General features: G+C 41.7%; 1 protein-coding gene across 2 annotated transcripts in view; it reads left to right on the forward strand.

Annotated features, from left to right (window-relative positions):
* Positions 1-27,280, forward strand: part of LOC122554407 (guanine nucleotide-binding protein G(I)/G(S)/G(O) subunit gamma-12) — a 119,444-nt gene that overhangs the window by 22,101 nt on the left and 70,063 nt on the right. Inside the window, exon 2 of one of the 2 annotated variants that reach the window (XM_043699383.2) lies at positions 16,082-16,147. The exons of the other annotated variant lie outside the window; for it this stretch is intronic. The gene's annotated coding sequence lies outside the window, so the exon portion shown is untranslated. The remainder of the gene's footprint in view (positions 1-16,081; positions 16,148-27,280) is intronic. 2 annotated transcript variants of the gene reach the window in all.

Below are 27,280 nucleotides of genomic sequence, written 5' to 3' on the forward strand. Positions count from 1 at the left end.
TTGTGAATGCCTGTTCCGTATCTTTATTGTTGTTCTGATTCATTATGATCTGTGCATTAGGTAATTTAGTTCCTTCTGTCAAATTTTAAATTGCGTAAGGAATGTTAAAGAAACTGATGCTTTGCAGGATATAAATACATGTCCTTGCATCTTTTACATTATCACTGGAATATCAAATCCACAATGCTTCACCCTAGCTTCATTAAACAAAATTTGACTCTGCCCCTGAAGATGTTCGGTCAAAGAGGGGTGTCTTGAAGGAGAACTCTTTGGCTGCTGCCTGACCTGCTGCTTTTCCAGCGCCACACTTTTTGACTTGGTCTTGAAGGAGGAAGCAAGCTAGAATGGTTGATAAATTTTAGGAGGTAGGTTCTTGCCTACCTCCTGAATTAACATGGTGCTGATTTGGATGTAGGTTTGCTCACTGAGCTGGAAGGTTCATTTTCAGATGTTTCGTCACCATACTAGATAACATTTTCAGTGAGCCTTCAGATGATACAGTGCTGATGTCATTTCCTGTTCTTTGACTTGGACCTGATTTACCACCCTGAGAAAAAGAGCAGGAGAGGATGTCACCACAGGAGAGGACATCACCAACCCAAAGAAACCCAAGCATATAAATAGAAAGCAGGAATCGTCAGTAGTCTGTCATCTGGAGGCTCACTGAAGATGTTACCTAGTATGGTGATGAAACGTCTGAAAATGAGCCTTTTAGCTCAGCAAGTAAACATATGTCCAGAACCTCAACCCGAGCTACAAATCTCCTCAAAACTCTCTCACAGTGCTGATATCTTGGATTGTGGGGCTTGAGAAAGTTAGAGGGTAAAGTTGTGAGGTGTTTTGGGACAAGAATTAGAATTTTAAAAGACATGTTGCTTTTATTTTTATTCATTCATGGGAAATGGGTTACAATGGCAAGGCTATCATTTGTGGCTTGCCCTTATTTGGCCTTGAAAAGATAATGTTGAGCCTGTTTCTTGAACCTGTACAATTCATGTATGAATATGCTAACTGACTGACAGGAACTGGGAGGTAGGGTATTTCATGCTTTTGATCCAGAGCCAATAAAGTAATGGCAATATATTTTCACATCAGGATAGTGTGTAACTTGAAGGTTTCCATGCATCTATTGTCATTATCCTCCCAAATGGTAAACATTGTGTTTGGAAGGTGCTGTTGAAGGAGCCTTGCTGAATTCTACAGCACATATTGCAGATAGTACAAGTGTAAGCCACTGGATGGTGGTGTGGGAGTAAACTTTGAAGGTGAAGCTTAGAGTGCTGATCAGGTGGGCTTGCTTTACCTTTGTCGCTATTAAGTTTCCTGAGTGTTGCTGCAACCTCAAACAAGAAAGTGGAGTGTATTCCATTGCATTCCTGACTTTTGCTTTTTAAATGGACAGACTGGGGAATTAGGAAGTTAGTACCTGCTGCAGACTTTCTAGCCACTGACCTGTTTTTTGTTGTCACAATATTCATACAGCTGGTAGAGTTGTTATTGATCATTGGAAACCTCAGCATGTTGGTGTAGATTCAACCACCTATGTTTAAATAATACTTTTTAATATAACTTCAGAAAGGCGTTCGACAAGATTCCCCATCGGAGACTGATTAGCAAGGTTAGATCTGGAAAGATGCAGAATTGGATCAAAGGTAGAAGACAGAGGATGGTGGTGGAGGGTTGTTTTTCAGACTGGAGGCCTGTGACCAGTGGAGTGCCACAAGGATCGGTGCTGGGTCCTCTACTTTTTGTCATTTGCATAAATGATTTGGATGCAAGCATAAGAGATACAGTTAGTAAGTTTGCAGATGACACCAAAATTGGATATGTAGTGGACAGTGAAGAGGGTTACCTGAGAGTACAACAGGATCTTGATCAGATGGCCAATGGGCTGAGAAGTGGCAACTGGAGTTTAATTCTGATAAATGTGAAGTGCTGCATTTTGGGAAAGCAAATCTTAGCAGGACTTATACACTTAATGGTAAGGTCCTAGGGAGTGTTGCTGAACAAAGAGACCTTGAAGTGCAGGTTCATAGCTCCTTGAAAGTGGAGTCGCAGGTGGATAGGATAGTGAAGAAGACGTTTGGTATGCTTTCCTTTATTGGTCAGAGAATTGAGTACAGGAGTTGGGAGGTCATGTTGCGGCTTGACAGGACATTGGTTAGGCTACTGTTGGAATATTGCGTGCAATCCTGGTCTCCTTCCTATCGGAAAGATGTTGTGAAACTTGAAAGGGTTCAGAAAAGATTTACAAGAATGTTGCCAGAGTTGGAGGATTTGCAATATAGGGAGAGGCTGAATAGACTGGGGCTGTTTTCCCTGGAGCGTCGGAGGCTAAGGGGTGACCTTAGAGGTTTACAAAATTGTGAGATGGAAAGTGTAAATAGGTAAAGTCTTTTCCCTGGGGTGGGGGAGTCCAGAACTAGAGGGCACAGGTTTAGGGTGAGAGGGGAAAGGTATAAAAGAGACCTAAGGGGCAACTTTTTCACACCGAGGGTGGTACGGATATGGAATGAGCTGCCAGAGGAAGTGGTGGAGGCTAGTACAATTGCAACATTTCAGAGGCATTTGGATGGATATATGAATAGGAATGGTTTGGAGGGATATGGGCCGAGTGCTGGCAGGTGGAAGTAGGTTGGGTTGGGATATCTGGTCGGCATGGACGAGTTGGACTGAAGGGTCTGTTTCCATGCTGTACATCTGACTCTAAAACAAGTTTCCAAAGCACTTCATGCGAACTTTATGAAACTTAATATAATGCCACGCCATTAAGAGATTTTGGGTCAGATAAATGAAAAGCTTGGTCAGAGATGTAATATTTTAAGGATCCTCTTTTAAGAAGGAAAATAGTAGTAGAGTTGTGCAGAAAGATGCAGAAAAAGGTTTCGAACCTGAGCAACTTCAGGGTTGGCCACTAATGATGAAGCAATTTTAAAATTCGGGATGCTTATGCGGGCAGAATTGGGGCGATGCAAACATTGTAGGATTTGGAGACTAAAATAGATGATAGAAATAGAATAGGGTTTAATGGCGTAGAGAGATGTGAATTTTAAACCAAGATTTTGCCTAGCTAGCAGCCAATGTAGATCAGTGAGTCCAGGCTGATTTATTTAATTTACATATTTTTAGATCCAGGTTAACAGATAACAATGCAAACCAGACTTCTGTACTTAACAGGAACTATTATTTATTACAGATAGTTTCTAACCACTGGTAAACAAATATGAAGTGTTAACATATAACTCTACTAGTTAAGACTTTAACTCCATTCTCAATTTCCCTGACACTCTTGTATACAGACACAAAACAAAATTATATTATAGGTGGAAAGAAAACAAACTGGGAAAGCAGTTCAATGACACCAGTCGAAAACATTCAGTGGGATTATCCTTTTGCTTGCCATGATTTGCTATTCTTCAATCCCTTCACCAGGCCTTTATCATTTCTTCCCATGAGGCACATGTGACTGGAACACTAATTGCAAAGTCTCTTAGTTTCTAGTTAAAAGTTATAACTTACAACAATTGTTGAGGGGAAATAAACTACCTTTCTTTAGTCAGTCATTCTTATTTCCCTGCAAAAAGCAAGACACCCTTTTGGTGGCCTGAAGGTTTCTGCCAGTATTACTCACACCCTCAGGCTGTTTAGCTCCCCAGGCACTAATTAGTTGCTGTCAGGTTGGCCTTTGTCATCAGCAACAAGTCACCACTCTACAAACCCTTTGGCTATTTGTTGCTGGCTACATCTCACTTTCTGTACATCTGGTATCATCCTGAACTTGAACATTGTCGCAATGTAAACACAATTTATGATGTATTTTAGTAACTTGCTTTTTAAAAATTGCAGCTATTCTTTCCACAATCCTTGACTTTAAAGCAGTCCTTTTGTTTTCTATTTCAGTCATACAGCGAGGAAACGCTCCTTTTGCTTCAACCATGTCCCCAAACTAAACTCGTCCCACTTGACTGCGCTTGATCCTTTTCCCTCCAAGCCTTTCCTATTCATGAACTTGTCCAAATGTCTTTTAAATGTTGTAACTATATCTACATCCACCTGTTCCTCTGGCAGTTCATTCCATAAACGAACCTCTGTATGTAAAATAAAAGTTGCTCGTTGTATCCTTTTTACGTCCTTGTCCTCTCACCTTTTAAAAATATGGCCCCTCTTTTTGAACTCCCCCACAGTAGGGAAAAGGCTTTTGCTATCAACCTATCTATGCACATAATTTAAGAAACCTGTACAACCTCTTACACAGACAATAAATTCAATTCAATTCTATGCTCTCGTGAAAAGATTCCTAGCCTATCCAGCCTCTCTTTATAACTCAAACCGTCCATTCCCAGCAACATTCTGGCAAATCTTTCTGAACCCTCTACAGTTTAATAATATCCTTCTTATAACTGGGCAATTAAAACTGTATTCGGTACTCCAGAAGAGGCCTCACCAACATCCTCTACTGTCACCCTACCACATAACATCCTCCGTTACTTCACCAAATAATCTTGCTATCAGATGTCAAAACTGATGTTGTCTGATGATTAAACAGCTTTTAGTACAAGCAGCAACTCTTCAGTTCGTGAGGCAACTTGTCCCCGTGGCCCAACATTTCAACTCACCCCTCCCACTCTGCCGAGGACATGGGAGGTCCTGGGCGTCCTTCACCGCCGCTCCCTCACCACCAGACGCCTGGAGGAAGAACGCCTCATCTTCCGCCTTGGAACACTTCAACCCCAGGGCATCAATGTGGACTTCAACAGTTTCCTCATTTCCCCTTCCCCCACCTCACCCTAGTTCCAAACTTGCATCTCAGCACTGTCCCCATGACTTGTCCGGACTTGTCCTACCTGCCTATCTCCTTTTCCACCTATCCACTCCACCCTCTCTTTCCTGACCTATCATCTTCATCCCCTCCCCCACTCACCTATTGTACTCTATGCTACTTTCTCCCCACCCCCACCCTCCTCTAGCTTACCTCTCCACGCTTCAGGCTTTCTGCCTTTATTCCTGATGAAGGGCTTTGGCCCGAAACGTCGATTTCGCTGCTCCTTGGATGCTGCCTGAACTGTGCTCTTCCAGCACCATTAATCCAGAACTTGTATGTATATGCAGGAGGTTCTGTATAATCAGTAGGTGGAAAGTAATATTCACATCTCTTACATTAGAAATGGCCATTCTGGCACAAAAAGACAATCTAATTGATTAACTATATCCCTTTGACTTAAGAACAATTAGGATGGGCAATAAACACTTGCCAGCCAGCAATGTCCAACTCCTAGGAGTTAAAAAGAAACGCTTACCTAGCCGTTGATGTCCACACCCCATGAATGAATTAAAAAAAAAGCCACTTATCCATGGAATCTATGTTCTGTTACAAGTAAACTGTTGGCCACCATTATATCCCACCCTCTGTCCGTAAGTTAGTTGTTATAAATATTAATTCTCTCCCTCTTCAGATTTTGTCCCTCTCTGCTCCCCCCCAAAAACCAACAAACTTGATTCTGTTCTAGTAAACTGCAATCCTCATTCAACCTCCCATTCCAAAGTCCTCAGCTAAGATGTTCCCTCCTGAATTTGTTCTGATACTTTCCCAAAGATTGCAGTCCTTCCACTCAGGTTTCTGTCCCTACTATTCTACTGAACCAGCTCTCAAAAGTCTCCTCTCTGTCACTCTCGTTTTTAAAAAAAAAAGCCCTCTAGTTTTGAACATCCCCATCCTAAAGAAAAAAAAACATTTGCTATTCCCTCTATCTCTGCCCCTCATAATTTTATAAACCTCAATAAGGTCAGCCCGCCACCTCCGACGCTCCAGTGAGAAAAGTCCCAGTCTTGTCATTTTTTTTTCCATCCTTCTGGAATTCATCCCTGTCCTTGTTTGGATATAATGGAATCTGGAGCTCATTTATCCCAGTAGAATTGAAACTGGACATGCGTAAGTACATTGTTGATTAAGTGTTGCATTGCAACTCTCTTATAGAGTGAATCATAGAATCTCTACAGTGTGGAAACAGGTCATTTGGCCCAACAAGTTGACACCGACCCTCTGAAGAGTATCCCACCCAGACCCATTCCCCTATTATTCTACATTTCCCCTGACTAATACATCTAGCCTACACATCCCTGAACACTGGACAATTTAGCATGGCTAATTCACCTAGCCTGCGCATCTTTGGACTGTGGGAGGAAACCGGAGTACCCGGAGGAAACCCACACAGACACTGGGAGAATGTGTAAACTCCACATCGCCTGAGGCTGGATTCGAACCGGGGTCCCTGGTGCTGTGAGGCAGCAGTTCTAGCCACTGAGCCACCGTGCCGCCCAGATTATAATTAACTCCCTAGATGTTTGTAGAATTGCTACAGCATAAGGCCAGACCATTCAACCCCTCTGAGGGGCATCCCATCCCTTACTCTTGTAATTCCCAGGGACCATCCACCTGGCCTACATGTTTTTGGACTGTGGCAGGAAACCCACACATGTGGGAAGAGCGTGCAAACTCCACACTGACAATCACCCAAAGCTACAATCGAATCTAAGACCCTGGCGCTGTGAGGCAGCAGTGCTAACTACTAAACCACCATTGGTGTTCTGCACCTTTCCAAAATCTGCCTCCCAATCTGCTCCTCCGCGTCTCTGTTGCTATTGGGGAGGTCTGTAAAAAAAAAAAAAAAAACTCCCAATAAAGTGACTGCTGCTTTCCTATTTCTGACTTTCACCCATACTAACTCTGTAGACAAACCCTCTGTGATGACCTCCCTTTCTGCAGCTATGATACTATTCCTGATTAGCAATGTCACTCTCCCACTTATTTTACTACTTCTGTCCCCACCCCCACCCCCACCCCCACCCCCACCCCCACCCCCACCCTGTCCCTTTTTGAAACATCTGAACACTGGAACATCCAACAACCATTTCTGTCCCGGTGATATCCAAGGCTCCTATGTCTTACAGTCAACCTACATCACTGGTGTTCGCTCACTCCCACCCTAGGAGTCTCGACACCAAGACCTCTACTGATTACCAAACCAGCTTCATGCTGAGAGACAAAAGGAATTGCAGATGCTGGAATTCAAAGATTGTTCTTCCACAGGCAGCTGGAAGAACATAGCAAGCATTCACTATTTTGCTGTTTGAGTAATTGATGATTTGTCTTAATTTAATTGGAGCTAATTTGAGTCAGTGAACACAAGTGAATTAGCACGCAGGCAATAAAGTTTTGAATGACAGTTTATTATAAGGACTTTTTTTTTCTTTTAAAAACTGGACTGCAATGAGAGAACTATTTTGTTTATATGTGGGGATTTATCGAATGGGTGCATAATTTCACAGTAAAGAATTTGATACCTATTATGAACTCTGCAAGAACCCACAGCTACAAAAGCAACGTTCAAACAATCAGCAGTCAAAACATTGTTTGCAAGTGAAGCTGATTCTCCACTAACTGAGTAGATTGGAACTGGAAACAAGCTGCAGAGGGAGGTATACAAGCACAAGTGTGTAGTTATTCTCCCTAGCAGAAGCTGCCTTTTCTGTGCAGTAAAAACTTGAGTTTCACTGAAGAAAACCAGTAACTTTTCCTGTAATGGTTGTTGTGAATTTGACTTTTCAGTTTATAAATCAGGGATATTTTTAAAGTGACTGTCATTCTACACATGTTACAAATCAGTAGAAGACTCCAGTGAAAGATAACTGAAAAGTAAGGAGCTGGCTAACTGAAGAATACCGGATTCAAGAAACAAGGATACTGAATTAACTTTTCAGTTTTTCTACCTTTTTAATAACCTATTTTCCTTTTGTGTATAGTGGTGGTTTTTAAGAGGATAAGAGCTGAGTTAGTAGTGTTATATGACAATGCGTTATACCAGTTTACCCGTAACTGTAGTCTAAGTACTTTTACTAAGTACAGAAACCTAGTCTGTGCTTCCCATCAACCTTGGTCTGAAAACCAGGTAACTTAACTACTGTGTGTTCCTTCTTTAAAAGAAAACTTTTGGTAAGGAATAGCAGGCCTCTTTATAGCACGTTACCAGAGTGAGTCATAACATTATAAAGGGTAAAACTTTATAATTACTTTGTGGGCGGCACGGTGGCACAGTGGTTAACACTGCTGCCTCACAGCGCCAGAGACCCAGGTTCAATTCTCGCATCAGGCGACTCCCTGTGTGGAGTTTGCACATTCTTCCCGTGTCTGCGTGGGTTTCCTCCGGATGCTCCGGTTTCCTCCCACAATCCAAAAATGTGCAGGTTAGATGAATTGACCATGCTAAATTGCCCGTAGTGTTAGGTGAAGGGGTAAATGTAGGGGAATGGGTCTGGTGGGTTGCGCTTCGGCGGGTCGGTGTGGACTTGTTGGGCCGAAGGGCCTGTTTCCACACTGTAAGTAATCTAATCTAAAAACATAAGGATAGGAGTTGGCCATTTGTCATATGAAAGACTGCCTAGGGTTTCATTGAAATAAAAACAAAAATTGCTGGAAAAGCTTAGTGAGGGCAGTCAGAGTTAAAGTTTCCAGTCTGGATACCCTTCCTCAGAACTGATGGTAGCCAGGAAAATTGTTTTTTATGCGGAAGATAGGGTTGGGTTGAGTTGGGGGATGGAAACGGTTAAGGAGTAAATCACATTAAACTGGTGTAACAAGTAAAGAAAGCAGTTTGCATTTGTATACCTGCTTTTGTGATCTGACTCCGCAGTATAATTTGGGGCATCTTATGGAGTACTTTTGAATTTTGGTCACTATTGTAATGCAGACAAATGTAAGAACTGATTTGTGCACTGCAAGGTCCGACAAAGATCAATGGCCACTACATTTATTTTAATGATGTTGGTTGATCTATACATATAGGCCAGGGCACCAAGAAGAAGCCCTAGGTCTGCTTTGACGAGGGTCATGGGACATTTCACACTCGAGAGATAGGTGTAGGGAAGCAATTCCAAAACTTAGAGCCAAGGTAACTGAAGGCCCAGACATTGGTGATGCAGTTAACATCAGGGACTCACTAGAGGTGAGAATTAGCAGAACGCAGTATCCAGGTGGATTATGGGTCTTGAGACTGAGGCATGAAGTAGTGAAGCCATGGAGGGATTTGAAAAGCGGGATTGCAGTTCTTAAAATAATAATGGTGCTTGATTAGGGGACATTGTAGGTCAGCGAGCATAGGATTGATACGTGGGCAAGGTAGAGGCAGCAGAGTTTTCAATAACTTAAGGTTTATGGAATGTAGCCTAGCCAGGAGGGTGTTGGAATAGTTAAATATAGAAATATGAAAGAAAAGATTGAAGGCTTCAACAACAGATGGATGAAGGCAGAAGTGAAATTGGACAAAGTTAGACATTCAGGATGGTCTAAAGTTCATCTTTGTGTCACGTGTGACCTCTAGTTAATGAACAATTTAAGCTCAGACAGTTGCTAGGAATCAAAGTTTGGAGTGGGTCAAAAACAGTGGTATCAATCTTCTCTATTTAACTGAAGAAACTCTTCATCTGATATTGAATGTTGGATAAGCAGTCTGTTAATTTAATAAGAGTGATCGAGTTGAGAGAAGTGGTAGGTTAGAATTGGATACTGTCAGTGTGTTTTTGCAAATTAGCATGCTGTCAAGAGATCATCTTGTAGATGAGAGAAAATGAGAAGGGACAGATCCTGAGGGCAGTGAGCACTAGATGTAATGGTGTGGGAGCAGAAATAGAATAGTTATCATGTTGGCATTTTCGTGAGTATGCGTAGGCTGAGACTTTCCAGAAGCTGACCAGTTACTCTTGAGTAGCAGAGATCTATTTGGAGAATGAAGTTGCAATTAAGTTGGTGACCTCAGTTTGCCACACCTGTGGATCAAGTATCTCATAAGCTTTAACCTGTATAAATGAAGCACATATTAGAATTTCACAGAGTAAGGTTGGGGGAGGTGATTGCCTAATGATCTCACTAGACTGTGAATCCAGAGACCCAGGTAGTGTTCTGACCCAGAATCAAATCCCACCGTGGCAGATGGTGGAATTTGAATTCAATGAAAAATATCTGGAATTGAATCTAATAATGACCACTGTCAATTATCAGGAACAATCCATTTGGTTCATTAATGTTCTTTGGGGAAAGCAACTGCCTACCTTATCTAGTCTGGCCCACATGTGACTCCAGACCAACAGAATATGGTTGATGCTTAACGACCCTCTGGACAATTAATGATGGTCAACCAATGCTGGTTTAGCTAGCAACGCCCTCATTCTGACTGAAGAAAAGCAACAAATATTTTGTATTACTAATTGAACTAATAAGGGAGGCTGTGCTAATCCAGATTTTCTTTTACATTCTTTCGTATGTGGACATTGCTGTTCTTTAGCCCTGTCTTCATTGCTCTTGAGAAGGTTTGGCTGAGTAGCAGTTTGAAGCAAATCAGTGACTTGGCCATTTCACAATCGGTCACATCGTTGAATTTCTGGAGTTGCATATAGACTGGGTCAGGTAAGATAGTAAGTTTCCTGTTCAAAATGACATCAGTGCAGCAGCTGGTTTTGTTCATGCCAAATGCTGCTCTGAGGTAGAGCACAGCTTGCATATGTGCAAAATCATGATATCTATCATGCAATCACCAGCAACACTTCACAATGTGGATTTGATGAACCCAATAGCTACTGCATTCACCATAACCGGCAATCAAAAATAACTTTGTTCTGAGGTCAAGTTGAGCCTCAGTCCAGATTATGTGACGATTTAGATTCTGTGGTGTAAACAGTTAAGGTTATTGCTTACTTTTAATTTCTTCGGTAAGGAACAAATGCTATTTAATACTCATTTAGAGTAGTAAAACCCCCAAGTTACAAAAATTCACTTGGGATCAGTAGATATGAATGGACCGATTGTGCTGTTGTGTGTGTTCCCAATGCAGTTATGGTACTGTGATTCATCTGCGCATGAGCAGATGTACCTGTGACATCATATCAGTTGCTATTTTCTACCCATTTAAGTCATTTTTAACTTAGAAGATTCAACTGTTTTGCACAGACATTAGGAATCTGTGATTTTCCCCTGCACAAACAGCGAAGTTTTAAACCACCTCTAATACTGAAAACATCCCAAGGCATCTCCATAGGTGTAATCAAAAATAAATGTATGTTGAGCCAAGGAAGTAGCTGTTATACATGCAAGTGAGGTTGGTTCCATCTAGCGGTGACATTGACCATAACCCCTCCTTTTACACAAGTACCAAGGTATGCAAGTTAGAATCTGCTGCTACACGTCCCAGATTTAATTTATAACTGTTCAGCCTGCTTCGCCAATGCACTATTACGCTTGTAAAAGCATCCAACCTCTAAGTTACAGACAGCTTGTGGTTTAAACAAATGTTACAGAATTTTAGTATTTGTTGGTTGGGAAGTTTACCACAGCATAACAAGTTATTTGGCAAATGTGTGAAATTGTGTCTGAAGGCCACCACCTTGAACTTGCATTGGGCAGGCATTGTTTTATATTAAATTGACAGTTAAGTGATCAGGAATACGGAGAGTTTAGTTAAATAATTAAATGAATTTAAATATGCTCACTTGCAAACAGAAGGTTGTTGTGGTTCTGTTCGCCGAGCTGGAGGTTTTTGTTGCAAACGTTTCATCCCCTGGCTAGGCGACATCATCAGTGCTTGGGAGCCTCCTGCGAAGCGCTTCTTTGATGTTTCCTCCAGTGTTTATAGTGGTCTGTCCCTGCCGCTTCCGGTTGTCAGTTTCAGCTGTCCGCTGTAGTGGTTGGTATATTGGGTCCAGGTCGGTGTGTTTGTTGATGGAGTTTGTGGATGAATGCCGTGCCTCTAGGAATTCCCTGGCTGTTCTCTGTCTGGCTTGCCCTATGATAGTAGTGTTGTCCCAGTCGAATTCATGTTGCTTGTCTGCGTGTGTGGCTACTAAGGATAGCTGGTCGTGTCGTTTCGTGGCTAGTTGATGTTCATGTGTGCGGATTGTTAGCTGTCTTCCTGTTTGTCCTATATAGTGTTTAGTGCAGTCCTTGCATGGTATTTTGTACACTACATTCGTCTTGCTCATGTTTGGTATCGGGTCCTTCGTTCTGGTGAGTTGTTGTCTGAGCGTGGCTGTTGGTTTGTGTGCCGTTATGAGTCCTAGGGGTCGCAGTAGTCTGGCTGTCAGTTTCGAGATGCTCCTGATGTATGGTAGTGTGGCTAGTCCTTTTGGTTGTGGTATGTCCTCGTTCCGTGGTCTTTCTCTTAGGCATCTGTTGATGAAGTTGCGCGGGTATCCGTTTTTGGCGAATACCTTGTATAGGTGTTCCTCTTCTTCTTTTTGCAGTTCTGGTGTACTGCAGTGTGTTGTGGCCCTTTTGAATAGTGTCCTGATGCAGCTTAGTTTGTGTGTGTTGGGGTGGTTACTTTCATAGTTTAGGACTTGGTCTGTGTGTGTGGCTTTCCTGTATACCCTTGTAATGAATTCTCCGTTCGGTGTTCTCTGTACCATCACGTCTAGGAATGGGAGTTGGCTATCCTTCTTCTCTCGTGAATTGGATTCCTGTGAGTGTGGCGTTGATGATCCGGTGTGTTTTTTCTATTTCCCTATTTCCGTGTTTTTAATGATTACGTAATGATTTTAAGTGAGGGACATGGTTTTAAGTGAGTGGGGAAAGGTCTGATAGATGGAGTACAATGTTAATAAATGTCAAGTCATTCATTTTAGTAGGAATAATAGTAAAAAAAAACCCGATTACTTGAATAGTTAAAAAACAAATTGCAGTATGCTGCTGTGCAGAGGGACCTGAGTGTTCGTGTGCATGAATCACGCAAGGTTGATCAGGTAATTAAGAAGGCAAATGGAATTTCGTCCATCATTGCTTGAGGGATTGAGTTTAAAAGCAGGGAGGTTACACTGCAGCTGTATAGGGTGCTGGTAAGGCCACACCTGGAGTATTGCATGCATTTTGGTCTCCTTACTTGAGAAAGGATGTACTTGCACCAGAGTGAGTGCAGAGGAGGTTCACTAGATTGTTTCTGGAGTTGAGGAAGTTGGCTGGTGAGGAGAGATTGAGTAGACTGCAATTATATTCATTGGAACTTAGAAGAATGATGGGGGAGTCTTGTAGAAACATACAATTATGAATGGAATAGATGCGATAGAAGTAGAGAGGATGTTTCCACTGGTGGGTGAAACTAGAATAAGAGGACATAGCCTCAAAATTAAGGGAACAGACTTAGGACTGAATTGAAGAGGAACTTCTTCACTGGGCAGGGAATTCCATAGATTTACAACCCTCTGAGTGAAGTAGTTGAAGTTTCCTCAGTAAATGCTTTCAAAGCTAATATTTTTTGAACAATAAAGGAATTAAGGGTGGCTCAGTGATTAGTACTGCTGCCTCACAGCGCAAGGGATCCAAGTTCGATTCCCACCTCTCGTGACTGTGTGTGGGGAATTTGCATGTTTCTCAGTGTTTGCAAGAGTTTCCTCTGGGTGTTCCGGTTTCCTCCCACGATCCAAAGATGTGCAGATCAGTTGAATTTGCCATGCTAAATTGTCCATGGTGTTAGGCGCATTAGTCGGGTAAATATAGGGTAGGGGAATGAGTCTGGGTGGCTTACTCTTTGGGGTTGTTGGACTGAAGGGCCTGTTTCCACACTGTAGGGAATCTAATCTCTCAGTGAGAAGGTGGGTAAGTGGAGCTGAGGCCACAAAAAGATCAGCCATGATCCTACTGAATAGCAGCTCAGTCTTGCAGGGCCAGATGGCTGACTCCTGCTCTGAGTTTTTATGTTCTGAGGCAACTGCTAAAGAAGATGCCAAGAGTCTGCAGGGGACATTGTCAAGCTAAATGAGAAGGAGGAAGAGAGGTGATCTCATTGAAATCTAGAGGATTCTTAAGGGCTTTGACAAGGCACATGCTGAGAGGACATTTCTCCTCACTGGAGAGTCTAGGACCAGAGGGCATAATCTCAGAATAAAGGGGTGCTAATTTATGACTGAGATGAGGAAGTTCTTCTGAGGGCTGAATGTCTTTGGAACTCTTTGCCACAGAAAGCTGTGGGCAGCGTTCTTGTGTATATTCAAGGCTGAGATAGATCCTTGATCAGTAGGAGAATCGAGGATTATGGGGGGAGAGTAGGAAAGTAAATGTGAGGAATGTCAGATGGATCCTCCCGAATAGTGGAGCAGGCTTGAGAGGCCAAACTACCTACTCCTGTTCCTATTTCTTGTGAATTATTATTTAAATGGAGAATGACTACAGAAGGGTGCAGCATAGACAAATTTAGCAGTCCTCAAAAAAAATTTAGCATGGAAGTTCAGGCTATAAAGGCCAAAAATCATTATCTTTATTTTCATAGGCAATGAATATTTTTTTGAAAAAGGAAATTTTGCTAAAATTTTATAAGTCACTAGCTAGACCATTAAGGGCTTTTGCCCGAAATGTAGCTTTTTTCCTGATGAAGAGCTAGACCATTGTGTATAGTTTTCATCCCATTATCTGAGGAAAGGTATACTGACTTCGTTGGTTGATGAGAAAACAGTCAGTAGGTTGATCCCAGGAATGGAGAATTTGTGTTTTTTTTTGAGGCGAGGTTGAATAGGTTGGATCTGTACTCATTTGATGTTTAGAAAAATGAGAATGAATGACTCAACATAGACCATTCATCGGGGCAAAACAGAAATTGCCAGAGAAACTTAGCATGTCTGGCAACATCTATCGGGAGAAAACCATTAATGTTTTGAGTCCAATGATTCTTGAGAGTTCTGATCTGATGAAGAGTCACCAGACTTGAAGCATTAACTCCACAATTCCACAATTCTATTCGATCTAGAGAGTTTCTACAACAATTCCTGTTTTTGTTTGATTTCTAGCATCTGTAGTTCTGTTTAATTAAAAGATTCTTAAAGCTTTTGCAAGGTTAGATATTTAGAGGTTTTCTGCCTTTGCGGGAGGGTCTAGAACTAAACGGCATAATCTCTGAGTAAGAGGTCATCCAAGTTAGGACACAAATGAGGAGGAATTTTTTTTGTGGGTGGTGAATCTCTGAAATTTTATTTCAGAGGGCTGTTGAGACTATGTAACTATCCTCTTGTGCAGACTACATTTGTATTTCCTGTGCATTTTTACCTTGTAGCTCCCAGGTCTAAGTTCCGGGCTCTGCCTCCCCATCCCAATCCCCAGCCCATTGCCTGCTGCTTTAACTGACTCCATCTTTCTCTGCACTTCTGTGGTCAACATCTCCACTGTCGAGGCATTACGTACGGCCTATCATCTACTTTGGATTGGCCACATCATCCACATGCCTGGCACAAGATGTCCAAAATCAGCTGTCTAGTTTCAAGCTTTGTTATTGTAAGTGGCCACCAGGAAGGAAGAGGTGGCACTTCAAGGACATAAATCATAGTCATACAGCATGGAAACAGACCACGTCGATCATGTTCCCAAACTAAACTAGGCCCACCTGTCTATGCTTGGCCAATATCCATTCAAACCTTTTCTATTCATGAACTTAACCAAATGTAAAAGCTTCCCTAGAAAAATGCAATATCCCCTCCAACCCATGGGAATTCCTAGTCCAAGACCACTCGAATTGGAGAAGAAACATGCATGAAGGTGTCGGTCATTTTCAGAATCTTGGACAGGCCCAAATGGAGGCCAGACAGTGGAATGAGCATGCAAGAATCTGAATGTCCCACCACACTAGCTTGCCCCAACCTGTGAAAGGTACTGTGCATCTAGTATTGAAATTCTTGGTGATCTCGGGACTCGAACCTGAAGTGGAAGCCCAAAGGATTGTGTCTGAGACAGGGAGATTAGTTTGAAAGTAGATTTGTCACAGATGCTTTAGCCTGAGGTTGTCTAATAGGTGTAATATTCTTAATATTTTCAGATCCTGTAGTATGTATTAAGCAATGAACAATGATAGATTTAACTATTAGTGCTGGATTAAATTATTTTAAATGTGTTAAGGATTTCAGTTGATAGAAGACCTTAAACTGGATTATTGAATATTTTGTGTGGTTCCTTATTCACTAAAGATGTGTTTAAGGGGACAATCTGAGCACTGTTTTTATAATCAAGGCCAGTATTAGTATTGACTATTTACAGTTATCTTTGCAATTTTCTATTTTTCAGACATCTGTGAAGCATTTAGAATAGAAAGAACTTCTTAACCAGTTTCCTTTAAGACCACTGCATTTAGTGAGTATTTTTTTTAACATATTTCTCTTTACAGACTAACTCTTTTACATGAAATTAGTTCAATGCATCTGATTTGGTTCATGATGTACCTTTTTTATCTGTTTTCTCAGGATAGCTTGTTACTTTGGAGCACGTGTGACACTTGCGTATATAGATCTTATAGCACTAATATCCGGTCCTCAACATAATTCACACTGAAGTCAGGATTGTAAGCCATAAATAAATATTTATATTTAAGATGTGGCACCATACTGAGGTGAATCTTTGTTTAGTCCATCATTTGACAGACTTCCTTTAGAAATGTTATTCTCCAAGTTTGAAAACCTAAGAGCATGTTTTGAGAATTGCACCATTTGTACAGCTGATTCCTTAAATGGATTTCCTGTATTTCCTACATGTGCAAACTATATTTCCTAACCAATATATTGCTTGATCTACATGCAAGGAAATTTGCTTTACTTGTAACGCAAGTAATATAGTTGAGGATGGAACTTAATGGAAAAGTTAGTCAACCTTCAATTTGTGTTGCCAGGCTTCTTTATGGATAAGTTGACGTTGAATTAGTGTAGGAAATGTGTTGCTGGAAAAGCGCAGCAGGTCAGGCAGCATCCAGGGAACAGGAGAATCGACGTAATTCCTTCTTCAGGAATTAGTGTATGCAATTTGGCCCTTTTTGTGATGAACTTCATTATACACTTTTTATTGTAAGTTTAAAGCCATGTATCCTGTTGATTTAATCTAAAGCAAGGGAGTTTTATAATTATAGGGTTAATGAGTGTAACTAATTCACTTTTTTAAAATTTCAAAAATGCTTGGCTGTTATCTGTCAGCCATCATCTAACTGCATTCTCCATAGCAATGTCTCTACCAATTAAAGGCCACTTGCAATCAATCAGAGCTGTTTTCACATACAATATAAAATGGTTTCCCCTTTACATTGGTATTCTTGTAAATGTTTTGAGTGTAAGACAAAATGCTTCATCAAAATGCCTTTTTCAGCAATGCAATTTTTTTTATATTGGTTTATAAACCTGAGTGAATCCTGGTTTATATATAAAGTATATTCCATACATAAAGGTTAGATATGTATTGTAACAATACATCTTAGAGGTGTATATTGCAACAATGCATCACCTGATCAAAATCAGAAAGATGTGCACCATGTTAAAACCAAACATATTTTCTGTACGTCCTTTGCCTTTGGTATAAGAGAGTGAGTAATACCTCTTGCAGGTTTGCTGAATTGTTTGGAGTGGTTTAACCTCTTTAGTCTTCACTTTCACCAAGCTCTCGCCTATGGTTCCAAGTAATTGTTCATGTGTGATAGCAGATTCAGCTGGTGAACTGCTTTGAGTGGACCAAAGCAGATATAGGTAGCAGTTAGGTCTCCTACTCTGTGACCAAGATTTGTCTGCCCTGGCATGCAAAGATTTAGGGAACAGGAGAATCGACGTTTCGGGCATAAGCCCTTCTTCAGGATGCCCGAAACGTCGATTCTCCTGTTCCCTGGATGCTGCCTGACCTGCTGCGCTTTTCCAGCAACACATTTCCAGCTCAGATCTCCAGCATCTGCAGACCTCACTTTCTCCCCATGCAAAGATTTAGTCTGGCAGACTTGTCAGATGAGACTAAACAAAGGTTAAGTGGTTCAAAGGTCTAAGGTGGTTCAGCACCATGTTGTGAAACAGAGTTCAACAAGACCCAAAAGTGCCTGGGGTATCACTTCATCTGAATTTATCTCCAGCTGGTTAGACTGCTCTTACCACTTGTCCTGGATAGATCAGAATGAGAGAGTAAGGCTGACAATGTGCAAATCTTCCCCTCTCTCATCCAATTGTTGCATAAACTTTCTACATGTTATCTACCAATTGTCATCAATCATCTTTGTCACACATCTGTGGCAAAAGGCGAACAGCAGTTGGGGCTTCATGTGAGCTGTGGCTGCAAAATTTCAGAGGCCGCCTCAGCCATAAAGTCTTTCTTCACTGGAAGAAAGCCAAAGTGGAACTTTGCTACCCCTTGACTGATTTGAAAAACCCCTTTTCAAGACCAATTTCTTTGCCTTCCAACTTTTGAGTTGGGGATTAAGGGGAAGTCTGCTTCACCTCCCTGAACAGCAGGTACAGTGGCAGAGATTCTATGAACACAGTTGTAGGTCGATCCTACAGGCAGAAGTAAAGGTGTCAGCAGTGGTCACTGACACATGAAACTAATGTATCCTTAGGGATAATGCCATAAACAGAGACCTGAGATTAAAAACTGCGCTTGGAGAGAACTGGAAAGGTGCAGTGTCCAGATCACCACCATCTACAAAGCTTTTTTTACATAAAGCAGGTCAGCTCAAGGAAATGAATACAGATTGCTCATTCTTTTGGAAGTTGCTGTGGGAAAGAAGAATGATCTGAAGCTCAAGTTTGTTTTGTTGTCATAACTTATTTCACTAGAAAGTTGGTTTGCCTTTTTAAGGTGTTAATGTTTGGCTGATGCTTAAACTCTCCCTCCGTGGTAACAGACTAGCAATTCTCATTGTGCACATTCCTATCATGACCAATCCTGATGAAATTGAGGGTAAAGTCTATGATGACCATTAATCTCTGTGCCAAAGTCAGACAAGTTTATTATTCCTTGTGTCTTGAAGGCAGGGGTTGGTGCACACACACCACTTGTGGACAGGTTAATCGGGCAAAACCAATTGACATTTTTGGCAATAATGATTGTCTTTTACTGAAGATGTATGCTGAATACATCACCAACAGTGTTTTGCTCCACTAAAACTTCAAAATGTCTTGGATACGCTCCTATACTATATGTTTAATTGACTATGTTGTCAACAATAGGTTGTGAATGTAATGAAAGTTATGAGGTGATTGCTGTTCTGCTCAGCATCTTATTTCAAAGTTAATCTGAAGATCTATGTTCTCAATGCTCCAAGAGTGTCAATGTCTGGAAGTGTCTCAATGTCTTGAAGTTCAAGACAGCAATAATGAAACAATCTTGCTTGCTGAAAGTAGAATGTCAACTATGTACACTCACCAAATGGGCACCCTGACTGGACGACCTTCAGGGATATGGTATATTTCACTACTGTAGAGGCCTTTGGCCCTATGCCTTGTAAGCATCAATGTTTAATCAAAGAAGTGAGTAAATCCATAAACTACTACAGGAAAAACATTACCATATTGAAAAGTTATCATTTTCCATTCATAATGCCTACTTAAACATCTGCTGAATGTTCCAATGAATGATGGAGAAATGCGAGACTTAGCTGTTTCAGAAAGAAGGCCAACTTTGATCATAAGCAGGCCACAGAGCTTTGAAGAGATTTTGAGGATGGTTTGAAATTTGGCCCTTTGCTATTAATGGGTCAACATTTCTCACCAAAATGGTCCAATTCTAGAAAGGTACAAACCAATAGGCTGCCAAGATTGCCACCAGTTGCTGTCATGATGATCCATTTATGCTGGTGGAAACAAATGCAACTGTTTCTGACCATTGTTCACGTGTCCTGGATGATGGAGTCTTCTGTCAGTCACTAATAATGCTAAACAACAGCTAACTAACCAGCATTAGCATATTTTTTTCTTTGCTGTGCTCTGAGATATTGGGATCACCACCATTTAAGGCATCCAAATCAGACATTACGGGACTGGAAAACTAGGTAATATGAGAGACATGCAGGCACTGACCAAGATTTCAGAGGACCAAGTTCACTGTTTCCAGTTTACCAGTATCTCTAGCTGGTGGTTCAGAAGTTCTCAAATTCATATGCTATTTTCATCCTTGCAATTAACACAAACTGAAATAATGCTCCAGCATGTTCAAGGAAAACCCCAAACTCAAGTTCAAGGTTATAACCTTCCAATGGAAGGAAGGTTGTTTATGCAGCTGAAGATGGTTGCACCCAGAACACTACCCTAAGGAAGTTTGGGACTGAGGTGATTGTACTTGTCATTAATTAATCATCTTTTATTGCTAGGTATGACTCCATCTCTCCATTTTTACTGCAGCCTTTTTATTCTGCCTCAATGTTACCTCAGCCCTGTAGTTCAGGAGAGGCCAGTTTTAGTGGCGAAAGTGGAAAGCAACTTGAGAATATAAAAGTGTGGAGAGAGACAGACTGAGGCAGTTATAGTAATGGAGTGGGGAGGAGGGTCTACAGGCTCAGGGCCCTCTGCCACTGCAGGCAGGGGATCTCATCAGTCTTTTGTGAAGCATGCAATCTTCAGTGGCAGCAGTGAGTCTTTGCAGATCTTACAGAGCCTGACTGATGTTAAGGACTCTCCATATCAGCACCCTTCCACAAGCAGGACTGTGGTCTCCTTGAGTTGCAGGGAGAGAGGAGGATGGGGTGCTGGCATATGAGGTGAAAGTGAGGGCTGCAGATGCTGGAGATTAGAGTCAAGATTAGAGTGGTGCTGAAAATGCATAGCAGGTCAGACAGTATCCGAGGGGCCGGAAAATTGACATTTTGGGCAGATTCCTGAGAAAGGCTCCTCCCCGAACCATTTTTTTTTTCCCTGCTCCTTGGATGCTCCCTGACCTGTTGTGCATTTCCAGCACCATTCTAATCTTGACTGTTGGCATGTGTTCGTCACCAATTGTGCAGTGAAGCCAGCTTTCCAATTGACTCCGTTATCCTTGTTCAACAAGAACCGTGTAGTAATTGGTGTGCATTGGCCATCTCGTGTTAAAAGAATGCACATACAGCCACTCCTCATTACCTCAAAATGTAATTTGGGTCCAGGAATATTAGGGTCTTCATAGACAATCCCAGCAACAACAGACCTAAACATCGCAGTGTCGTAGCCTGAGAACTCTAAATTTATGACTTCGACATCACTGTCCAAAATAACTCACGGCAGGCAGAAAGGTCAGCTCAACAAACAAGATTGGTCCAAAGGAAAATCAGCTGATGCACCACAGTGATTTCATTGTCAGAGCTAAGATGGACACCAACCTCTGGATGGGAGGGGTTTGAGGCATGGTGAAAGTAAACAAAAATTGATTCCTCTTTAGGAAATGTCTAGAAACTGATTTGGTCTTAATGAGAACTTTATTTCAACAGAAATATTTAGGAATAACCTTCAGCCTTTCTTGATATCACTACTTGAACTGGATGAAGAGTCTCCTCTATGCTGGGGGCTGAATTGGATCATCCACTTGGGGTTTCTGGATGAAACTGGATGTAAATATTACTATCTTCTCCTTTTTGCACTTATGTGCTTGGCTGACCCATCACTTGAGGATGGGGCTATCTGTGGAACCACTTTCTCCAGTTAGTTGTTTAATTCACCTAATGCAATTCCATTGATCTGTTGGACAGGATTAAGCGAATCCACAACTATGGAATGCCGCTTTTTATAGCTTCACCGGGCTGACACCATTTTTAGATATACCTGGTATTGCTCCTGCTATGATCTCCCGTTGTCCTCGTTGAACCAGAGTTTGTCCTGGGGTCTGTCAGGCCATGAGATTACACGTTGTGGCTGAATATAATTCTACTGCTGACAGCATTTCACAAAGGCATATTTTCAAGTAGTTTTTAGATGTGTTCAAGGTCTATCCCATACTGAACAATTGCAATGCCACACAACAAGGTGGAGCGTCCTCAATGTAGACTTTGGTAGAAGTGACTATTGCATAGTCTTATACAATGTTGTCACGGACCAATGCACTTGCTACTCGTGGATGGTTAGAATGAGGTCATGTAAGTTTTTTTTTGCCCCTCTGGTTTCCTCAACAGACCCATGATGCAGACCCATTTTAGCATCTATGTCCTTTAGGATTTGGCTAGCTAAATGAGGTTTCAAAAGAAGGTTTTCTTGCCAAGATTTGACCTGATGGAATTTCCTGGGGCATAAAGTCAATATTGAGAATCTCTAAGGCTACTCCCTCCTAACTATATACTACTGTGCCGCCACTTCTGGTGTCTCCTACTTGTGGACCATGGGTTTTGGAATGTTACCCTGTCAAGCTTGCTTCAATTAATACACTTACCATGCTGATATTAGACTTATTTGTGGAGCAGCTCTGAGTTTAGATATGGACATCCAAATGTTAGTAAGGAGGACTCAACACTGTTGTTTCCAGTGTCTAGTTCAATGCTGAATGTCCTACCCATTTATTCCTTTCCTTAAGCATAGTAGTTTTAATATAGTTGAATGGCTTACTAGACCAGTTCAGAAAGTACTTTAAAAATGCTTGTGGGTCTGGAGTCACACACCAGTCAGACCACTCATAAGAATAGCAGATAGTAGTGAACAAGATGGACTTTTTTATGACCATCAACAATGCTTGTCATTAGTTTTTAGCTTCAGAATTTTTCTGTCACAAGTAGGGCACAATGAGTAACATGGCTCAGTGGTTAGCACTGCTGCCTCACAGCACCAGGGTCCCAGGTTCGATTCCAGCCTCTGGCAGTTGTCTCTGTGAAGTTTGCGCATTCTCCCTGTGTCTGCATGGGTTTGGGCTCTTAGATACTGAGGAGCGAGGTGGTAAATAGGCAGGTGTTACATTTTTGGCAATTGCAGAAGAAGGTGCCTTGGGGTGCGTGGGGAGTTGGAGGGATGCTGATCAAAGCAAAGGAAGAGTAGACCAAGGTGTTCACTTCTGAAGGCAGACAAGGAAGGGGAGGAGACTGTGTCTGGCGGTGGCAGAAATGGAGGCTGATGTTGCTCTAGAAGTGGATACTGATGGGCTGGTAGGTAAAGCCAAGGGGAGCTATTGCAGGAGGAAAGAGAGGGGGTGAGGGCAAAAGTGCGGGACATGGGTTGGACCCGGTTGAGGGCACTGTTGACAAGTGCTAGGGAACCCTCGGTTGAGGAAGAAGGTGGAGATTTGAGGCTCCCTTGTTGAGGTTGGCCTCATTGGAACATATGAGACAGGCACTGGGCAAATGGAATGGAGTCCTTACAGGAAGCAGGGTGCAAAGATGTATAGTCCAGGTAGCTGTGGAAATAGATGGGTTTATCGTGGGTAACAGTGGCCAGTTTATCCCCAGAAATGGAACCGTAAATGTCGAGGATAGGAAGGGAGAAGTCAAAGTTCGCCCAGGTGGAAGTGAGGGAGGGGTAGAAATTGGAAGCAAAATCAATTTAACTTTTCCAATTCAAGGAGAGGGAGGGAAGCAGCACCGATGATATCATCGACATATCAGAGAAAGAGTTATGGGTGGTGGAACAAGGAATGTTCCATATATCCCACGAAGGGACAGGCATAACTGGGGCCTATGTGGGTGTTCATGGCAACCCCTTTGACTTGAAGAAAATAAGAAGAGTTAAGAGAGAAGTTAAGGATGAGGAGTAGCTCGGCCAAGCAGAGAAGGGTGAGGACAGTTAAGGCCTTTGCTCCAGGAAGAAGCAGAGAGCCCTAAGACCATCCTGGTGGAAGATAGACGTGGAACATCAGACCATTGTATCACAATAACTAACGTCATTTCATCTGGCGATTTTTACCCCCCTACTCCAAAACTGCCTCCAAGCTGTTATTCCCCCAGCCCCACACAGCTCACTACCAGCTATCCTTACCCTTAATAAATTCTCTTTTAACTACTCATTTTCTTAGAGAAGAGGCCATGGGTACTATCTCTTTCCATATTTTTAGGTGTCTAAGGCTCTCTGCATTTTGCTCTTACATTCCACCCTAAAGGAAACATATTGGCCTTGTTTTCTGCCCGCTTCTTTTTTGAACATCTTCCACTTTTCTGTATATTATTCTCTAGTAGCTATTCCCGGTTTACTTTGGCCAGATTCTGTCTTTGGGTGATTCTTTCACAACAATGTTCTATATTAAAAAAAATACCAGGAGTCACAGAAAATCCTTCACTAAATTAAACATTAATCTTGCAAATCAAAGCTGTGGGAGCCAGCAAAATGTCTTCCATGACTCCCCACAAGCTCTTTGTTCTTCAGTTTATAAAGGTGTTCCCATGCTTATTGGATAACATTGGTTATGCTAATCGTGCTGGCTTGCTTTGTCTTTCTAAACTAATCATCATCTGCCACACGGGTTCCTTACATTACACTCAACCTGTAACATTACCCCACTATCATCTTCAGCATTAGCTCATTTACCAGTGATTTAAATAGCCTATCATAATGCACTACCATTCTGTGTTACTGGAGCCCTGTAACATGAATCTGGGCATGCATTGCAACAGTAAGTTAACTACATAACTGCCAGAATAACTTCCATACTCTTCTCTCTCTTCTCCCCCCCCCCCGGCCCCCTCCCAAAATCCAAAACACCTGTTTGTAGGCCACTTTTTTCCTTTTCCATAACAAACTTAAAATGCATGGTGTTGTGGTCACTATCTCTAATATGCTCCCCCACTGCCAGCTTGAACACCAATCTAGCTTTGTTTCCCATCCCACTCTTGCAACATCCTGCAAGTTAGCACTGACCAGAAAACCGAACTGGAAGAGCCACCTAAATACTGTGGCTACAAAAGCCAGTCAGGGAATGGGGATTCTCTGGTGAGTATCTCATCACCAGTCTCACCAAAGCTCGTCCACCATCTACAGTGTAGAAGTCAGGTATGCTCTCCTCTTGACTGGATGAGTACTGTTCTAACAACAATAGAATCTTGACACCATTCAAGATTAAACGGTCCACTTGATTGGCAGCCATTAACCCTCGTAAATGATCACACCTCTATCTCTGATGCAAAATAGCAGCAGTGTGTACCACAGCAGCAGTAACTCGAGGCTCATTTGGTAGCACCTTGCAAACACCAACCTCCTCCAACTAGAAGTAGTGCAGGAATTGCGTGGGAACACCACCATTGTACGTTTGTGTCCCAGCCACCATCTTGCTTTGGAATGGTGTTGGTGTTCTTTCACTGGTGATATGCCAAAATTGTGGAACACACTTTCCTACTGTGGATGTCTCCGCACCCCAATTACAGCAGCATATCAAAAGATAGCTCAGCATCACAGTCTCAGGTGAGTATGGTTTGGCAAAGGATGCTGATCCTGGCAGGAATGCCTATATCTTATGAACAGAGAATTTTAAAATATGCAACTAATAAATGGGAATCTAGCATGTTGCACCTCAAATCCTTTTCCTTATCAATTGTGTGTTTAAAATCTTATAATATTTTCCAACTTATACTTGTCCTGAACAGTTGTTAGATGTTAAGTAATTTACCCTTACAGTTTGAAATATCGTAGTCTAAATCAAATAGGATTTTCAAGATAGTGTTTGTTCTTTTCCTTAATATGTTTTCCTAACTTGTTTTTCTACAATACAATAAAAAGTGATTACAGATTAAAATTTAAATGTTAATGGTAATAAACTCAATTAAAATATTAAACTTTATATATGAAAAGTTAAAATTATAATCTAAATATTACAAATAGTGCATGATCACAGTAGTCCAAATGTATTGCACCTCCAGGTGGTGCTATGTGCACAAAGTTCTGAAACATGGAGGGCACACAAATTAGAAGACATTTTAGAGCAAAATTCCTGGAAAAATATTTCTTCAGTAAAATGTTGAGTACCTTTCAAGAAGACTACAGTCTGCAACTCTCCTTGTTCTGTTTCTCCTTTTCTCGCAAAGAGGTAATGCAAAGCACACATAACTCAAAATATCTTCCTAACTGAGCATGGTTTTGACCCACATCAGTCATAATCGAATATTGGAGCAAGTTGAACCACTTCTGTTCCTGTTTGTCAAGCTTCATTCTCCTCCTTATAACACATTTTCAGCAATTAACTAACCAATTAAAAGACTTTGACTCCTGTTTCTCTCATTGATATCCTTCTTGCCTTGATAGTCTGCCAGCAGCATTTCCCTACTTCACTCCTCCTACTCTTATCCTTGGCAGACAAGCTCTGGCGAGATCGGTGATGAGGTACTCACCAGAGAATCCTGACTGTCCGGCTCTCGCGGTCACAGTATTTAAGTGGCTCTTCCAGTTCAGTTTTCTGGGCAGTGGTTGATAGAGTGGGCTTCAGTGATTGTTGATGGTGAATTCCAGAGATATAGTTAAATTATTGTACAGCATGGAAATGGATCCTTTGGTCCAACTCATCCATTCCGACCAGATATCCTAAATTCGTTTTGGCCCATATCCCTCTGAACTCTTCCTATTCACATAACCATGCAGATGCTTTTTAAATATTGTAATTGTACTAGTTCCTCCACTACTTCCTCTGGCAACTCATTTCTTACCACCCTCTGCATGAAACCGTTATCCACTAGATCCCTTTTAAATCTCATCTTAAACCTATGCCCTCTAGTTTTGGACTAGCCCACCCTGGGTAAAAGCTGTCTATTTACCCTGTCCATGCCCCTCATGATTTTATAAACCTCTATAAGGTCACCCCTCAGCCTTCAAATTCCAAGGAAAATAACCCCAGCCTGTTCAGCTTCTCCCTATAGCTCAAACCTTCCAACCATGGCAACATCCTTGAAAATCTTTTCTGAACTCTAGCAAGTTTCACAACATATTTTCTATAGGAGGGAGATCAGAATTGCAAACAGTGTTCCAAAAGTGTCCTGTTCAGTGAACTGCACCACTGCAACATGAGGTCCCAACTCCTATACTCAATGCAGTGATCATAAAGGCAAGAATACCAAACACGGCCTTCACTATCCTGTTGACCTAGGATTCCATTTTCAAGGAACTAAAAACCTGCACTCCAAGGGTTCTTTGTTCAATGTCAAAAGCTTGTAGCTTCAAATAAGCCTGTTGGACTATAACCCAGTGTTATGTGATTTTTGACTTAGTCCACCCAAGTCTAACACCGGCACCATCACATCTTTGTTCAGCAGCACTCTCCAGAACCTTACCACTAAGTGTTAAGTCTTACCCTCATTTACTTTTCCAAAATGCAGCACTTCACATTTATCTAAATAAACTCCACCTGCCACTCCTCAGCCCATTGGTCCATCTGATCAAGGTCCTGTTGTACTGAGGTAACCCTTACTGTCCACTACACCACCAATTTTGGTGTCATCTGCAAACTTACTAATTATACCTCCTATGTTCGCATCTAAATCATTTATATAAGATGATGAAAGCTTCCAGTCTGAAAAGCAACCCTCCACCACCACCCTCTGTCTTCTACCTTCAAGCCAATTCTATATCTAACCTTGCTAACCCAGTGGAACCTTGTGAAATGCCT

This window comes from Chiloscyllium plagiosum, unplaced genomic scaffold (genome assembly GCF_037043375.1).
Source record: "Chiloscyllium plagiosum isolate Xiang-an unplaced genomic scaffold, Cpla_swu_hap1 HiC_scaffold_9, whole genome shotgun sequence".
NCBI classification, from domain to species: domain Eukaryota; kingdom Metazoa; phylum Chordata; class Chondrichthyes; order Orectolobiformes; family Hemiscylliidae; genus Chiloscyllium; species Chiloscyllium plagiosum.